Genomic DNA, 16,042 nt, shown 5'->3' on the forward strand with positions numbered 1-16,042 from the left:
AAGCATGCACATGGGGGTGTGTGTGGTGTGTGTGTGTGTGTGTGTGTGTGTGTGTGTGTGTGTGTGTGTGTGTGTGTCTGTGTGTGTGTGTGTGTGTAATAATAATAATAATTAACGGTTTATTGAAAGAGCTTGCAGCGTGAAGGCTGAAAATATACAGTTACATATTTGGGGAATGGGTTGATTACAAATAATATACAAGACATAAGTGACACAAATAAGACATATAGTAACTTAGATGGGGATCAGCTCAAACTACAGTTCATTTCAACATAGTGACAGTGTAGGGAGCAGTGTTTACTGGGAGAATACACTGATTTATTACATGTTATTGATAATTTTACAATGGTTGGGACTGGGCTGTTCTTATAGCGACTGACTGTGCACGTGTGGGCTGGATGCTGTGGCTTAACACACTCTGGACAGGGGATCTCAGGTAGTAGGGCTGGTGTTGGGGATGTAGAAGCCTACCAAATTTGCAGATGTGCGGTGTGTGTGTGTGTGTGTGTGTGTGTGTGTGTGTGTGTGGGTGTGTGTGTGTGTGTGGGTGTGTGTGTGTGTGGGTGGGTGTGTGTGTGTGTGTGGGTGTGTGTGTGTGTGTGTGTGTGTGTGTGTGTGTGTGTGTGTGTGTGTGTGTGTGTGTGTGTGGAATATTATCTTTATAACAATGGTTTATACAGATCTAGTTTGAGAGTTAGGGAGAAGGGAAAAATGTGAAGAAGAGTGAAGAGTAGAATCATCAGCGTAAGAATGGCTAGAATTAGTTGTAGTGTGAAGTATATTATTGATAAAAAGAAGGAAGAAAGTAGGTGAAAGAACAGAACCCTGTGGGACACTACTACTGGTAGAGGAAGAGTGAGAGATTAGAGAACAAAGTGGGGAAGAGAAACCATAAGAGGGAAGTTTAGAAAGCAAAGACTTGTGCCATACCCTGTCAAATGCTTTGGAGATGTCGAGGGCCACAATGAAAGTTTCCCCATAATCCCTAAGAGAGGATGACCAAAGATGGGTGCAGTAGGAGAGCAGATCACCAGTAGATCTCACCTCTTGAAAGCCATATTGGTGATCCGACAAAAGAGAATGGCGTTCAAGGTGACAGAGAAAATGGGAGTTCAAAATAGTTCCAAAAATCTTAGAGAGGGATGAAGTTAGGGCAATGGGGTGCTAGTTAGAGAGATTAGAATGGTCACCCTTCTTTGGGATGGGCTGAACCAAGGCATGCTTCCAAGAAGAAGGAAAAGTTTGGGTTTTGAGGCAAAGGCAAAAGAGGCGAGCAAGCACAGGGGCCAGAACTTCAGCACACTCCCTCAGAACACGAGGGAGTATTCTGTCCGGTCCATGCTCCTTACTCACATCCAACCTGGATAACACACCAGCAACCCTATGAATGGAGATTATAGGAAAGTGCATAGGTTCAGTAGGAGGAGCAGTGGTAGGAGGGATAGAGTGGGAATTGTCTAAGATGGAGTTAGAGGAGAATAAGGTGCCAAAAAGATTGGCTTTATCAGGGAGAGTTGGCTATAGAGTTATCAGGTCAGAAGAGAGGAGGAAAAAAGAGAGTGCAGAAATTATTACAGATGTTTTTGGTTCAGGACGAGAAGGATTTACTAGAGGAAGAATTGGTCAGGACATCAGTCTTTCTTTTTATAAAATTCCACTGCATCTACCTGAACCGTGGGCCATATTACATAAAATTTGTCAATTACTCTGAGGGCTGCACAAAGACATGGTTCAGTACGGGCCGTGGGTTGCCCATGCCTGACTTAGATGATGGTTTGAGTGTGGAAGGAGCTATTTTTTTGGACATAAAGTATGTGCTATTGTATCTTATGATATACGATGTATCAATTTTATTGTTTATCACAGCAATTTTTTTTTAAAAAGCAGTTATAGTGCTACAGGTGTCAGACATATAAATAAATAACTTCAGTTGCTTACAGATTGTTGGAATAAATTTGAATTTTTACCAAAGTGGACAAAGTTGGGATACCTGGAAGATTCAGATAGTTGGAATTCACATGAAATGAATTACACTGTAAATTAAATAAAATCTATGACATTGGATTTACTGGAATAGTGGAGACATTCTGCATGCAGTGGCTGGCCTGATATGAATGGCGGAGGTTGTTGGGTGTTACAAGGTTAGTACCACAGGAACCAAATTTTACCAGAGAGTGTTGAATATTAATTCTGGTGCCTGAGATACTCTGTGGTGCAATGTATGGTACTTTATACCAAAAACATTGGGGTAATTCTTCTACCTACTTACTACAGGCTCTGTCTTGGGCACTAGGAATTAATATTGTAGTGTATTTTTCAGAACTTATGAATATTATTGCAGTGTACAGGGTATAATACTTCTCCATATGCCCTGGTTTATTCACTGATCAGTTGCCCAAGTGCAAATGTAACCAAATCGAGCCATCATGCAACACATATCAACTGGGCAGTCACCAACTGACGTGTGTGTGTGTGTGATAATAATAAATAATAATAATAGTAAACGGTTTATTAATAGAGTTGCAGCCGGTGGCTGAAAATGTTCAAACTTACATTTGATTTAGACCAGTGTTTCTCAAACTGGGAGCCATGGCAGGCTAGTGTAAGTGCTCTCATTCAACTTTTTTTTTGTTATTTTGCCTTGTTAGGGGAGACATTTTTTTTTTTTCCTTTTTTTTTTTTGTCATTGTGTGTAATCATAATACCCATACGTACAGTTTTGATATTTACATAGTATGGTGCAGCAGCTAGTTTATCATTTCCAACGGATTCGGTCAGATTGTATGATTCTAGTTCCTGTTCAGACGAATTCCTTGATCTTAGAACGATTCTGCTGCCACAGACCTCTAGGAAGAAAAATTTCTGACTCTATTTTGGTGCTCAATGTATCAGTCATATCCAAAAGTTAGTGAGATCGCACTTCGAGTCCTCTTGCCATTTTCTACTACTTATTTATGTGAATCTGGTTTCTCCACCTTCTTCAAATAGAGAATAAAAGCCAAAACCGGTTACATGTGGATAAGATGTGCTTTATCAGTGACTCAACCTCGAATCAGTCGACTGACTGAAAGGAAACAATGTCATCCATCCCATTGAACTGTAACAAAATATGCATCCTATTTGATGATTGAAAACATTAAAATAAAGGAAGAGAACCAAAACAGTTTATTTTCATCATTATTTGTGAGGGGCTTGGGAGAGAACTGAAGGGGGGCCATGTTGAGTGTTCCTCATGGGGGTAATGAAGTGAAAAAGTTTGAGAAACACTGATTTAGACATAATGATATGCGTTGAATACATTTACAGCAGGGGTGTCAAACATGCGGCCCGACACACTCTTGCATACGGCCCGCGGCCCATTTGCTGCTCCAGCCTTACCTTGAGGAGCTGAAACTAAATAGTGAGTGTATCCCTCAGCTGAATAAAATAGTCTGCTGTTTCCTAGAACAAAATTCTCAATCAACATCACCAATGAAAGGACAATAAGACTAGTGATAGTTTTAACGGTTAATTGTGGTTGTGCCACTGTACGAGTTGTGAGACGGCCGTCTGACTGCTGTTCACGTATACACTCCGTACAGTACAGGTATTAGACATGAAAACTCAGACGCGGCAGGCTCTCGCTTGGCTAGTCATTCAAGTACTAGTCCTGCATAGTCGCTCGAGGCAGTTGGAACGTTGCAAATATCCAAAGCAGCAGTGATCATTGTTTTTACTTTTGAGCCCATAATTATGTTTTCAAAGAAAAGAACAGTTAATGAAGAGTGTCGGGTGGTACAGGATAAGTGGAAAATCTTATACTTTTTTTTTAAATGAATGGAAAACCAACATGTTTGATTTGTAATCAACAGTTGCTGTGGCCAAAGAATACAATGTTCGAAGGCATTATGAAACTAACCATGCTATGAAGTACAGTATTACCCCGCTTTACACGGTTTCACTTTCCGCGATTTCTCACATTTACGCGGTACCTTGCCAGAACCGGACTTTCACTTTCCGCGGTGCATCTACTCATATACGCGGTGAAGTATATTTTTTTATTTTTCTATTTTTTTTTTTTAGCTCATAAAATTCATACAAATTACCCGGCCAGAATATAATTCACATTGCTGGAATTCTTACAATATGATGATCATTTTGAATATAAACATCATGGATTTTGTATTAGACATACAAATTTTAGATCTAATGTAATAATTTGTTTTACACATCGCAAATATTTTATTGTTTGTGCAAAATATCTTAAGTATACATTTAAAATATTCCCTAACCTGCAAGGAAGAAATGTCAATTATATTATCCCAACTTTAGTCTGAGTTATTATTTATTACTAAAAATGTAAATACAGTAGTACCCCGCTTAACGCGGTCAATAAAACCCACAGGGTACCGTGCTAAGTGAAAACTGCGCTAAGTGAACAACAGAACATATGGGATTAATTCCAATAGAAACTGGCCCGGCCCCCAAACTCCACTTTTTCCGACACAATACCTATGTTCTAGTAAAAATAACATCTTAATTTTATGATGGTACATGCACACAATTAATACTTAAGAGAAATAGAGAAATACAGTCGCCAAGTTAATGTCCATTCAAATAATGGACTCAACTCCCTCCCCCTCTTCTCACACTACACTGCTGGCTCTTCCCTCTCTGAGAAATTTTTGGGGGAAAACCACTAAATTTTAATAAATAATACCTCAAACTAAAGTTAGGATAATACAATTGACATTGCTGGATTCCTTGTAAGACCAGGAATATTTTGAATATAAATGTCATATATTTTGCACAAAAGATAACATATTTACTCAGAGTAAACATTATATCTAAAATTTGTATGTCTAATGCAAAATCTATGATGTTTATATTCAAAATGATCACCAAATTGTAAGAATTCCAGCAATGTAAATTATATTCTGGCCGGGTAATTTGTATGAATTTTATGAGCTAAAACAAATATCTTCAGTTAATAAAAAAAAAAATATTCTTCACGACACTATCTGTCAATCAAAGTACCCCACCTTGCCTCCCCCCTCTTCCAACCACGTGGTCCGTCCCAACCCTCCCCCCCACCCCCCACCAATCCTCCCTTCAAGAGATGTTGGGTGAAAAAACTAAATTTTAACATTTAGTATTAAATAATACCTCAGATTAAAGTTAGGATAATATAATTGACATTGCTGGATTCCTTGTAAGACCAGGAATATTTTGAATATAAATGTCATATATTTTGCACAAAAGATAACATATTTACTCAGAGTAAACATTACATCTAAAATTTGTATGTCTAATGCAAAATCTATGATGTTTATATTCAAAATGATCATCATATTGTAAGAATTCCAGCAATGTAAATTATATTCTGGCCGAGTAATTTGTATGAATTTTATGAGCTAAAACAGGCAGGCAGGCGGGTGGCGGGTGGGGCGAATCTAAAAATAGCTCTCGAGCCGGACACTCTGTGCGTATATGTGGAAAAAACCCGCATTAAGTGAAAGTTCAGCTCTGGCGAGGCACCGCGTATACGTGAAATCGCGCTAAGCGAAACCGTGTTAAGCGGGGTATTACTGTATACTATTTTCTCCCAAACGTTTCTCTGGTAGGGAGGGAAGGTGGGGGGTGGGGGGTAGGGAGGGAAGGACCGACCCAGCTAGGGCGGAGGTGGGGTATTTTGATTGACAGATAGTGTCTTGAAGAATATTTTTTTTTTTTTTTTAACTGAAGATATTTGTTTTAGCTCATAAAATTCATACAAATTACTCAGCCAGAATATAATTTACATTGCTGGAATTCTTACAATATGATGATCATTTTGAATATAAACATCATAGATTTTGCATTAGACATACAAATTTTAGATCTAATGTAATAATTTGGTTTACACAAAGCAAATATTTTATCTTTGGTGCAAAATATATGAAGTTTACATTCAAAATATTCCCTGACCTGCAATGAATCCAGAAATGTCAATTATATTATCCTAACTTTAGTCTGAGGTATTATTTATTACTAAACGTTAAAATCTAGTGTTTTCACCCAAACATTTCTCAGAGAGGTAGGAGCTAGTGAGCTGGGAAGAGGGAGGGGGGGATGTGAGTCCATTATTTGAATGGACATTAACCTGGCGAGTGTATTTCTCTTAAATATTAATTGTGCGTGCATACCATTATAAAATTAAGATGTTATTTTTACTACAACATAGGTATTGTGTCTATTGTGTCGGAAAAAGTGGAGTTTGGGGGTCGGGCCAGTCTCTATTGGAATTAATCCCATATGTTCTGTTGTTCACTTTATGCGGTTTTCACTTTCTTTCACTTTCCGCAGTACCCTGTGGGTTCAATTGACCTCGTAAATCTGGGTACTACTGTACAATAAATATAGTGGAAAGTTACTTGAAGACAAAGTTATGGAGTTTGAGCAGTCATCGAAAAAGCAGCGGTCTGTATTTAAGAGTGTTCATCAAGTCGGTGATGCTGCAGTTAAGGCAAGTTACAGGATTGCCCATGAAATAGCTGTGTCATTGAAGCCGTTTTCTGAGGGGAACTTTATAAAGAAATGTATGTTGATGGCTTCAGAAGGTATTTGCCTGGAAAAACGTAGAGCATTTGCAAACATAAGCCTTTCAAGAAATACAGTTGCAGAACGAATTGGTGAATTATCAGAATATTAACAGTCAACTCAAAGACAAAGTTAAGTCCTTTACTGCATTTTCAGTTGCAATTGATGAAAGTACCGATGTAAGCGATGTAGCACAGCTTGCAGTTTTTGTATATGGTGTGGATGAAAATATGCAAGTAACAGAAGAATTTGTGAAACTGGTACCAATGAAAGGAACAACAACAGGTGATGACATCTTGTGGGTTTGGTAGGGGCACTGGATAAATTAGGTGTTGACTAGGCACAAACTGTGAGTCTGGCTACAGATGGAGCACCGCAAATGGTGGGTAGAAAAGCTGGCGTGGCAACAAAATTAAAGGAAAAACTAATAGCTGTGAACCCGAACCATCAAATTTATAATGTGCATTGTATTATACATAAAGAAGTGTTGTGAAGTAAAACATTAAGATGGATAATGTCATAGATGTTGTTATAAAGACAGTGAACTTCATACGCGCACGAGGTCTGAACACAGACAGCTCAACTGCTTATTGGAGGAAAATGAGAACACACACGGACTGCCATATCACACTGATGTTCGCTGGTTAGGTCGGGGTGTCGTACTGAAGTGATTTTATGAATTGCGCAGTGAAATACAGATGTTTATGGAACAGAAAGGAAGGGATTTGCATGAACTGAAAGATAATGAATGGGTTCAAGATCTAACTTTCATGGTGGATATTACAGAACACTTAAATTACTTGAATACAAAGATGCAAGGACGCAATAAACTGGTGACAGAGTTTTATGACTGCATTCGTGCCTTTGAGATGAAACATCAGCTTTTTGAACGGCAACTATCAGAGGGTAATCTTTCTCACTTTCCGACCTTGAAGTTCCTGCAAGGCACACCTGAATTTCATGCTGATATCAACACAAAAAAGTACTGCATCAAGATTTCCAAATTAATGAATGAGTTCCAAGAAAGATTTGCTGACTTTAAAAGACTTGAGAAGGATTTTTTCATCTTTCGGGACCCATTCTCTGTTGGTGTTAATGAGGTACCAGAACATCTTCAGTTAGAATTAATTGAGCTCCAGTGGGATTCTGTGTTGAGGAACAAGTTTTCGAGTGTTGATGTTGGCACATTTTATCAATATTTTGGACCAAATTATCCCAGGATTAAATGTTTTGCTTCAAAGATTATGTCAATGTTCGGAAGTACATATGACTGTGAACAACTCTTTTCTGTGATAAACTTGAACAAGTCACGGCTTCAGTCTCAACTTACTGATGCGCACCTTAATTCAATACTGAAGGTTGCTACAGCTCAGTCGTTAGTGCCAAACTTTGATGCACTGGTCCATACCAAGAGGTGCCAATTATCAGGAAGCAGCAGTAGCAAACAATAAGAGTGATCAAGGTAAGTAAACACTTGATTTGTTTGTTTTTAAGGGTTTCGCACGAGCGCAGACTAAATCCATCTTTCTTGCTTTGTCGTACTACTCACCTAAGAGGTGATTGCGATGTGCTCATAATTATGTTACTTGGCCCACATACTGTGTACTCATATATTAAATCTGGCCCGCCTTAGCAAATGAGTTTGACACCCCTGATTTACAGGGCTGTACTGTACATAAATCAGGAGTTGTTTACTATTTTAACAATAGATGGGATGATGCTATTTTTATATCTATCAGTGCGGGCTCTTATGGGTGAGGGACTACCGGTGGCAGGAGGTGGTGATGACGAGGATGGTGCAGTAGTCCACTGCCAAACCTTGCTAGTGCTTGGTGGTGGAGGTCACTGAGGGATGGCATTTCCAGGGTGGAGAGAGCGTTGTTGTAACCGGAGTACTCTGCGCTGAGCATGATTCTACTGGCCCTTTTCTGTACCTTATCTAGCTGACGTTGTTGGGTAGAGTTGAGAGAAGACGACCAGGCCGGTGACGCATACGTTAGTTTGGGGAGAATAAAGGCGTGGTAGATAGTCCTCAGCTCTGGCGTGGGTGCCCCAAGTGACCTGAGTCGTCGTAGCATGTAGAGTCGGTACGAGGCTGCCTTGATTGTGCTGTTTACATGGACCTTCCAGTCCAGTTTGTGGTCTTTGGTAACACCCAGGAGTTTGATAGACTGCACTAACTGGAGAGGATGGGCACCCACTGTGACTGCTGGAGCTTGCACTGAAGTGGTGGCGGTATTGATGTGCATGACTACTGTTTTGGTGTGGTTGATGGTGACCTTGTTCTCCGTAGTCCATGCCTGTTCAGGGTGTCTTGTAGCGATGAGTAGTCCGGTGAGGTGTTGTCCACTGTAACCCCCACAGTGCAGTCATCCACGTACTTCCACCTGTGAGGAGTGTCCTATAGAGCGTCGTTGATCAAGAAGCACAGTGGTCCCATCTTGGTCCCCTGGGGAACACCGCAGGTGAGGAGTTGGACTGTGGAGACAGAACTCTGGTACCTGACTGCCTGACGACGCTCACTCAAGAAATCAGTGAGCCATGAGACCAGGTTGGTGGGCAGCCCTAGTGCAATGGCCTTGTTGATAACAGTGCAGTCAGTGATCAACAAGGTCAAAAGCCTTCCTGAAGTCAACAAGGGCAACGGCCAGTGATATCTTACGCTTCTGCAGGTTTTTGTGCAGGAAATCAAGGAAACTAACTAAGCAGTGTGATGTAGAGGAGGTCCTCATATTGCCAAATTGCTGTGGATCAATTGACTGATAAATTCTAGCAAATGCCCACTCAAAAACAAACTCTTCACAGAGTAGACTGGGTATGGGGATAATGGCAACTGGCCTGAGGTTGTTAGGGGATTGTGGGGTGGTTACCTTGGGGATAGGGGTGACAAATGCGGTTTTCCATTCATTAGGGCATTTGCTTTGTCTGAGGAATACATTAATAATAGAACAGAGGGAGGTGGCAAGTTCGACTGCAAACTCCTTGTAAATTTTGATTGGGAGGTCAATTGGGGTTGTGGAGCGTTTGGATTTAAATTTCAGGAGTTTTTTGGCGATTTCAAATGGTTGAACACTGGGAAGGGGGGAGGGGGAAGGTAAGTAAGCCGGGAGGAGAGTGAGGTCAAGACTGGGTAAGGTATGACATATGGTAGCAAAGTGGTTATTAATTATTTCAGCTGCCTCCTCACTCGGTAAATATATATATACAGTTGGTCCTCACATTACGCGGTTAATGTAACCCGGAGGGTCCCGCGGAAAGTGAGGAACGCGTAAAGTGAACAACATAACATATGGGATTAATTGAAATGCAGTCCAGGCCGATCCCCAAACTCCACTTTTTGACGACACACAACTATGTTGTAGTAAAAATATTATCTTAACTTTATGATGGCATGCACACACAATTAATAATTAAGAGAAATATCAATAATATTAGGTTTTTTAACACTTACATTAGTAGAAAAGATGGCTGGGCACACGGGGATGGGGGGTTGGTCCCGAGGCAGAGGGCAGATTATTGGCCCTCACCTGTATCACTGGTATCAATTGTATCACTATCCACCACAGAGGCTTGCAGGGCCTCTTTGTTAAACCCCTCAAAGTCCATATAAGTCCATATCCTCACTATAATTATCACTATCACTGACTTGGGCCGGTTGTGGCGGGTAAAGAACTCGGTAATGTTTTGATGACTGGGCAACCTTGTGCGCACCCTGCTCGCGCCTCTTACACAACATGGCGGATGGCGGGAGGTTTGGATCCAAAAATGGCGCGGCTTGCCAGCCGCTCTCCGCGTAATAGCGTTCGCGACCGCGGAATGTAAGAATGTTAGGTTCTGGCAAGGCACCGCGTTAACGGTGAAACGCGGAATGCGGGACCGCTTAATGTGAGGACCAACTGTATATATATATATATATATATATATATATATATATATATATATATATATATATATATATATATATATATATATATATATATATATATATATATATATATATATATATATATATATATTATACATACATATATATATATATACATACATACATACATACATACATACATACACATACATACATACATACATACATACATACATACATACATACATACATACATATACATACATACATACATACATACATACATACATACATACATACATACATACATACATACATACATACATATATATATATATATATATATATATATATATATATATATATATATATATATATATATATATATATATATATATATATATATACTGTATATATATAATTTTTTTTTTTTTTTTTTGCATTATAAATAACACACACCCTTACAAAGCATATCTTGACGTTATAATATCCATAAGTAATGGTGAAAACCAATTGTGAGAGCAAAGAGATATACGTATGTGACACAACATGGGTGGCAGTGATCAGCTGAGTGAGCCATTGCTTATGGGTGTGGTATCAAAAACAGTACATCCAAAGGGATAAACACCCTCTGGTAGAGCCAGTCTTTAGCCAGGCTGCACTACCTGTATCCAGATGGACAAGTACAGTTAATACCCTGTACTGTGATTTTACTACAAACAACAGTGAGGTTTCAAATTGGGTCAAAACCCAGTCATTAGACTCATTTAAAATTATAAGGTGACACCATGGATGATGGATATTGCAATAAGCCTGTTGGTAGCTCTTCTTTCATGAGGGTGTCATATATTGATTGCTCGGGACATTTCCATTCATAACATGGAGACTTCCTGTATTAATTAATTATATATTTTGTGATGTTCTATATTGATTTATTGAGTTATTGTCTCTTTTTATATTCAGTTTGGATAGTGTGGGTTCCTTAAGGTGTTTAAATCAGGCCACAGAAATGCATTCTTGATTTATCTGTTGGGTAAGGAAATAATGTATTTTGTGATGGCTAGCTTAGTGAGGAGGAATGAATGATCCAGGCTTTCCCTAAACCCCTATAAATCATGGCAGTGGTATTTCCCTGGGGAAGTACTGTACAGTATAGTATAGTTTGAAGTTTTCTACCTCTGTTGTTAATTAATGAAAAATGTGTGTATGTGTGTGCACATGTGTGCATGCATGTGTTATAATCCTTTACTGTTTTTTTTTTCAGGAACATGTTTTAAAAAATACAGATCAAGAGCTAAATTTTCTTCAAGCAAAAACAGTTGCATTTACCAAGTATTTCAAAGATAGAAGTGCAAGATCAAAGAGTACTTCCTCAAATGCAATAGAAGGCACCCAGAAAGAATCTGAATATTGTGCTATGGAGAATAGTGTGTTACAGCAATCAAAGTTGACCCAGTATACTGATAAATTGCTTAATTCTAGTACAAGTAAGCAAAACTTAGTGCAAAATGGCAAAATCTTTAAAAAGTTTAAATTAGCATGAGGAGGAAAACAAAATTGTTGAACAGTATTGAAGATGGAGATGACAATAGAAAATATTCTGGTGGAGATAGGAAAAAAAGAGACAGTAAAGATGAGTGATAAAATTAGATGTAAATAAGGATCTTCATACATTGTGAACCACGAGAAAATTCCTCAGAAGATTGTATCTCCATCAGGGTATAACAGTGTGAAAAATACAAAACACGGTTACCCACAGCTGAAGTGTGGACATCAAAGGGATTATAAGTGCATTGAAAAGAAGGGTAAAGTAGGACTCCATTCACTCACAAAAGGCTCAAATGCAGCATTTTCCAAAGAATACAGTAACCTTGTTCAGAGTATATTAACCAGTTTATAAATAATATCATTCAAACCAAAGTACTGTATGACCAAGGGTGCAGTTACTCCACCTATAATATCAGATAAAGAACAGGCAATTGAGTTTTCACCTTTGAAAGTAGGCAGCTATTCCTCTTACAGTACATCAACATCTAAAGAGGTCACTCAACTTATCACTGCCAAGATTAATTTAACACATTCTGCTTGGGGGTGTCACCACTTCACATGATGGAAATGCCACAAAGATCTTGGGCCTTCATTTGCATATAATTGAGTATAATTTGGGTTCATATGTATCATACACCTGGCAGTGGGGAGCACCACACATTTAATAAACCAGACAGTGTGAGTTTCTTGTTGAGCACCATCAGTGAGGATTGGTGGGGTGTTGGGAGGACCCTGAGCAGTTGGTTGGCTCTACAATCAACATGTGTCCCATAAGAATGAAAACTATCATAGCAACTAGATGCACAGTCCCCTTCACTTCTGCATTTACAGGAGATCGTCAGGTTTTGTGCAGTGTGACATCGCTGCGTTTGTTTACATTCGACTGAAGGACACTCGCAATAATAAACATACTATGGAATCAAAGTAAAAATATATATCAAAACAAATATCTCAATGTAAAGATTTGTTGAATGTTAATAGGTTTAATAAGAAATGCTATTAACATTCAACATGGACATATTTGTTTTTTATATATATTGTTTAGTCTGATTCCCTTGTATGTTTACTATTGCGAGTTTCAGTTGAATGTAAACAAACGCAGCTATGCCACACTGCACAAAACCTGACATTCCCCTGTAAATGCAGAAATGAAGGGAACTGTGAATTAGAGAAAATATCTCTCAGGAAATATAGCCAAATCCTATCATCAATAAATTATAGCTCAAAATGGCATCATATATTTAAATAAGTCTTAAAGATATAATCCAAGTATTAGTATGCAAACAAATCTTAATTTCCTCTTTTGTCAGAAAACTTTAGAGAGTCTCAGAACTATTGTTAGGTAATTGATAGGGTAACATTTTATGTATGGCAAGAAGAATAATGCATGTGTCAATACAGTATTGTTTTACTATGGTTTAGAAAGAGGCAGTCACTAGTTACTCATCTATCCATTCCACTTGGGATTAACTTCTAAATAATCTTTTAAGATGACATAAATTACTCAACTTATGCATTAAAATATTATAAGATTTATTGCTGAGATCAGCCTTCATTACATAAAATTACATGCTGCATTTATCTATCAATTGATTTGATCTGAATTTTTGGGTTTTCTGTCTACCTATTGTTTAAAGAACATAAGAACCAACTTATATTTTGTAAAGGTTGCAATTCTAAACATATTGTGAATTATCTGAGAAATTTGAAAATAAAGAAACAAAAAACTAAATAAAACTTTAAATATACCTGTAACTCACTCATAAAGCAGCTGCATACACAGCCCTTAACTGTCAAATGTTTAATTTTAGATATGTGCTGTACATATATAACTATACTGTGCTGTACTTGTTTTTGTAGTACAGTATTATTAATCTTATTTATTAAGTTATTTAGTTTTATTTCAGTTATACACAATATATATTACAGTACAGTACGTGTAGTTTATAATTATTTTACAGTAGTGTGTTTTATTTGGTGCTTTGTGACATACTACAGCTTTTTATAATAACTTTAAAGTTAATTGAAAATTTCAGTTATCCTCTTGTCCCAAGTATTTCAGATTTTTTAAGTGTAATTTGTAGGGATTGAATAAGAAAATTAGTTCCCGTAAACAGCTTTTATCTCATTGATATTTAGGATAAGACTTATAATTCATAATTTCTGCAAATATGTGTCATATTTATGGCTCCTGTGTGGTCTAGAAATTGGTCCATCAACCATGTGAAATGTCATTTCAGCTAATAACCCTTTATTGGTGGGTGTATTTATGTGCGTTGTCCAGAGCAAATCGTGTGAGATAATGTTGTTCAAACACTGTACATGTAGAATGTGCCCTAATTGAGATTTTCTTTTCTTCTTTTTGCACCATTAGAAAGCTGAATATTTATTCTACAAATTCATATTTAGTGAATAAATACGAAAAATTATAATTTCTTGAAATCATGAGTTGAACTGGGGAGGTGAGTGGGTGGTGTCTAGAACCACCAGAGTTATCATAGTAACCAGACAACAACACAGCCATGGCACAAAAATCCTAAACATCATAATTATGATGTCTGTTGCCCTTTAAGGGTTAATGAAATTTAGAGGTACCTGTCCTGAAAGTTTGTGTACTGCATGAGTCGAGTAAGAATAGGTACAGGAGAGGGTAAAGAAATATACAATACTGTATATCATTGGTTACTGGACCTTTTGGCTTAAAGATTTTGGTCTGGCAGATTATATCATTAATTTTGTGTTTTGTACAGTACAATAAAACCTCTAAAATTCGTATACTGTACATCTAAAATTTGAATAGCATATATGGTCAAAATTTTAGGTTTTGAATTTGAAAATATTGCCATAATAATTCAAGCTTTCAAATATCATCATAATGCTGAGCACAACAGTGAAGGTGGATGGAGATGGAGTGTTGTACAGTACAGTATTTGAAGACTGTACTGGAGACTGTCAGGATTACATGGAGACCCCTGTAGCTATAATGTTCCAAATATATTATAATAAATGTTGTTGAATATAAATACAGTAATACTTTTAATTTATTATTCCTATTGCTTATTGACAGTTTTTAGATATGTAAATAATTTTTGTAGCATGTTTTGATACAACAATTTGCTCTGGCGCTTCCATACATCCAAAATTCGTATACTTCATGGACCCATGCAATTCGAATTTTTGAGGCTGCACTGTATATTGATTTTTTGTAAGCATTTGTATACTGTACTGTACAGTACTCTGATAAATGTATTTTTTTTAATTTGTCATGTCCTTTATCATTACAGTGTATCCCTATATGATTAAAGAAAAAGTGAGTGATTTTCAAATATCGCGATTGTATATTTGAAAATCACTCTCCACCGACTGGAGGTACAGCCTAGGTCGGGAGGCGTACAACCACAAAATCATTGCCATATGACAAGATTTATTCAGATTTTATTTTAGTCTTGTTCATGGCTGCGATTGACCATCCAAAGGCCAACCAGAGAGTGTAGTGTTGTGCCTTTAGTTAAGACAGTTCATATTGACATCAGTGGCTGCGGAGTAGGTTGTAAATAATTAAGTGAAGAACAAATTGGGGCAAGAAATCAGGCACCACTGCCGGCAGTAATCAAGTCATATTATTGGTGTCACAAAGACTTTTTTTCTTGTATGTGTGCTTTCTCAAGAACTGAAATTGTGCCCCTGCAGTCCACCATTTGAGAGATACTGTGTACACAGTGATAGCACATACTGTAGATCCCAACAACTCATTGAGGAGAACTGAAAAAACAAATACAGAAGACAACTCAAACTGTCTTGGGCGGCAACACTGGACGCATGAGAGTGCCGAGGAGGTAAGATCAGCATAGGGCAGCTAAGTGATTTTTTTTTCCTTTTTAAACAACAAGGGCATGATCACTCCCAGATCTCACTTCACTTAGACTTCAATTAGTAGATGTGATTATAAAGGAAGTCTTCCCAATTAGGGGTAAATTTCTTCGTCAAAAGAAATTAAGTGTGATTGCCCGGTGGGTGGCACTAGTCACAACGGCCTAAATGCTGGCAGAGAAGCGGGCTGAAGCGTCACCA

At 37.9% G+C, this 16,042-nt stretch overlaps 1 long non-coding RNA gene across 1 annotated transcript; it reads left to right on the top strand.

Moving 5' to 3' along the window:
- Positions 1-1,570: 1,570 nt before the first annotated feature.
- Positions 1,571-15,235, top strand: LOC121863281. Its single transcript, XR_006088368.1, has 2 exons — positions 1,571-2,141; positions 11,688-15,235. It is a non-coding gene; the product is annotated as an uncharacterized LOC121863281 (long non-coding RNA).
- The last annotated feature ends 807 nt before the right edge of the window (positions 15,236-16,042 follow it).

This window comes from Homarus americanus, unplaced genomic scaffold (assembly GCF_018991925.1).
Source record: "Homarus americanus isolate GMGI-L3 unplaced genomic scaffold, GMGI_Hamer_2.0 scaffold46197, whole genome shotgun sequence".
NCBI classification, from domain to species: Eukaryota; Metazoa; Arthropoda; class Malacostraca; order Decapoda; family Nephropidae; genus Homarus; species Homarus americanus.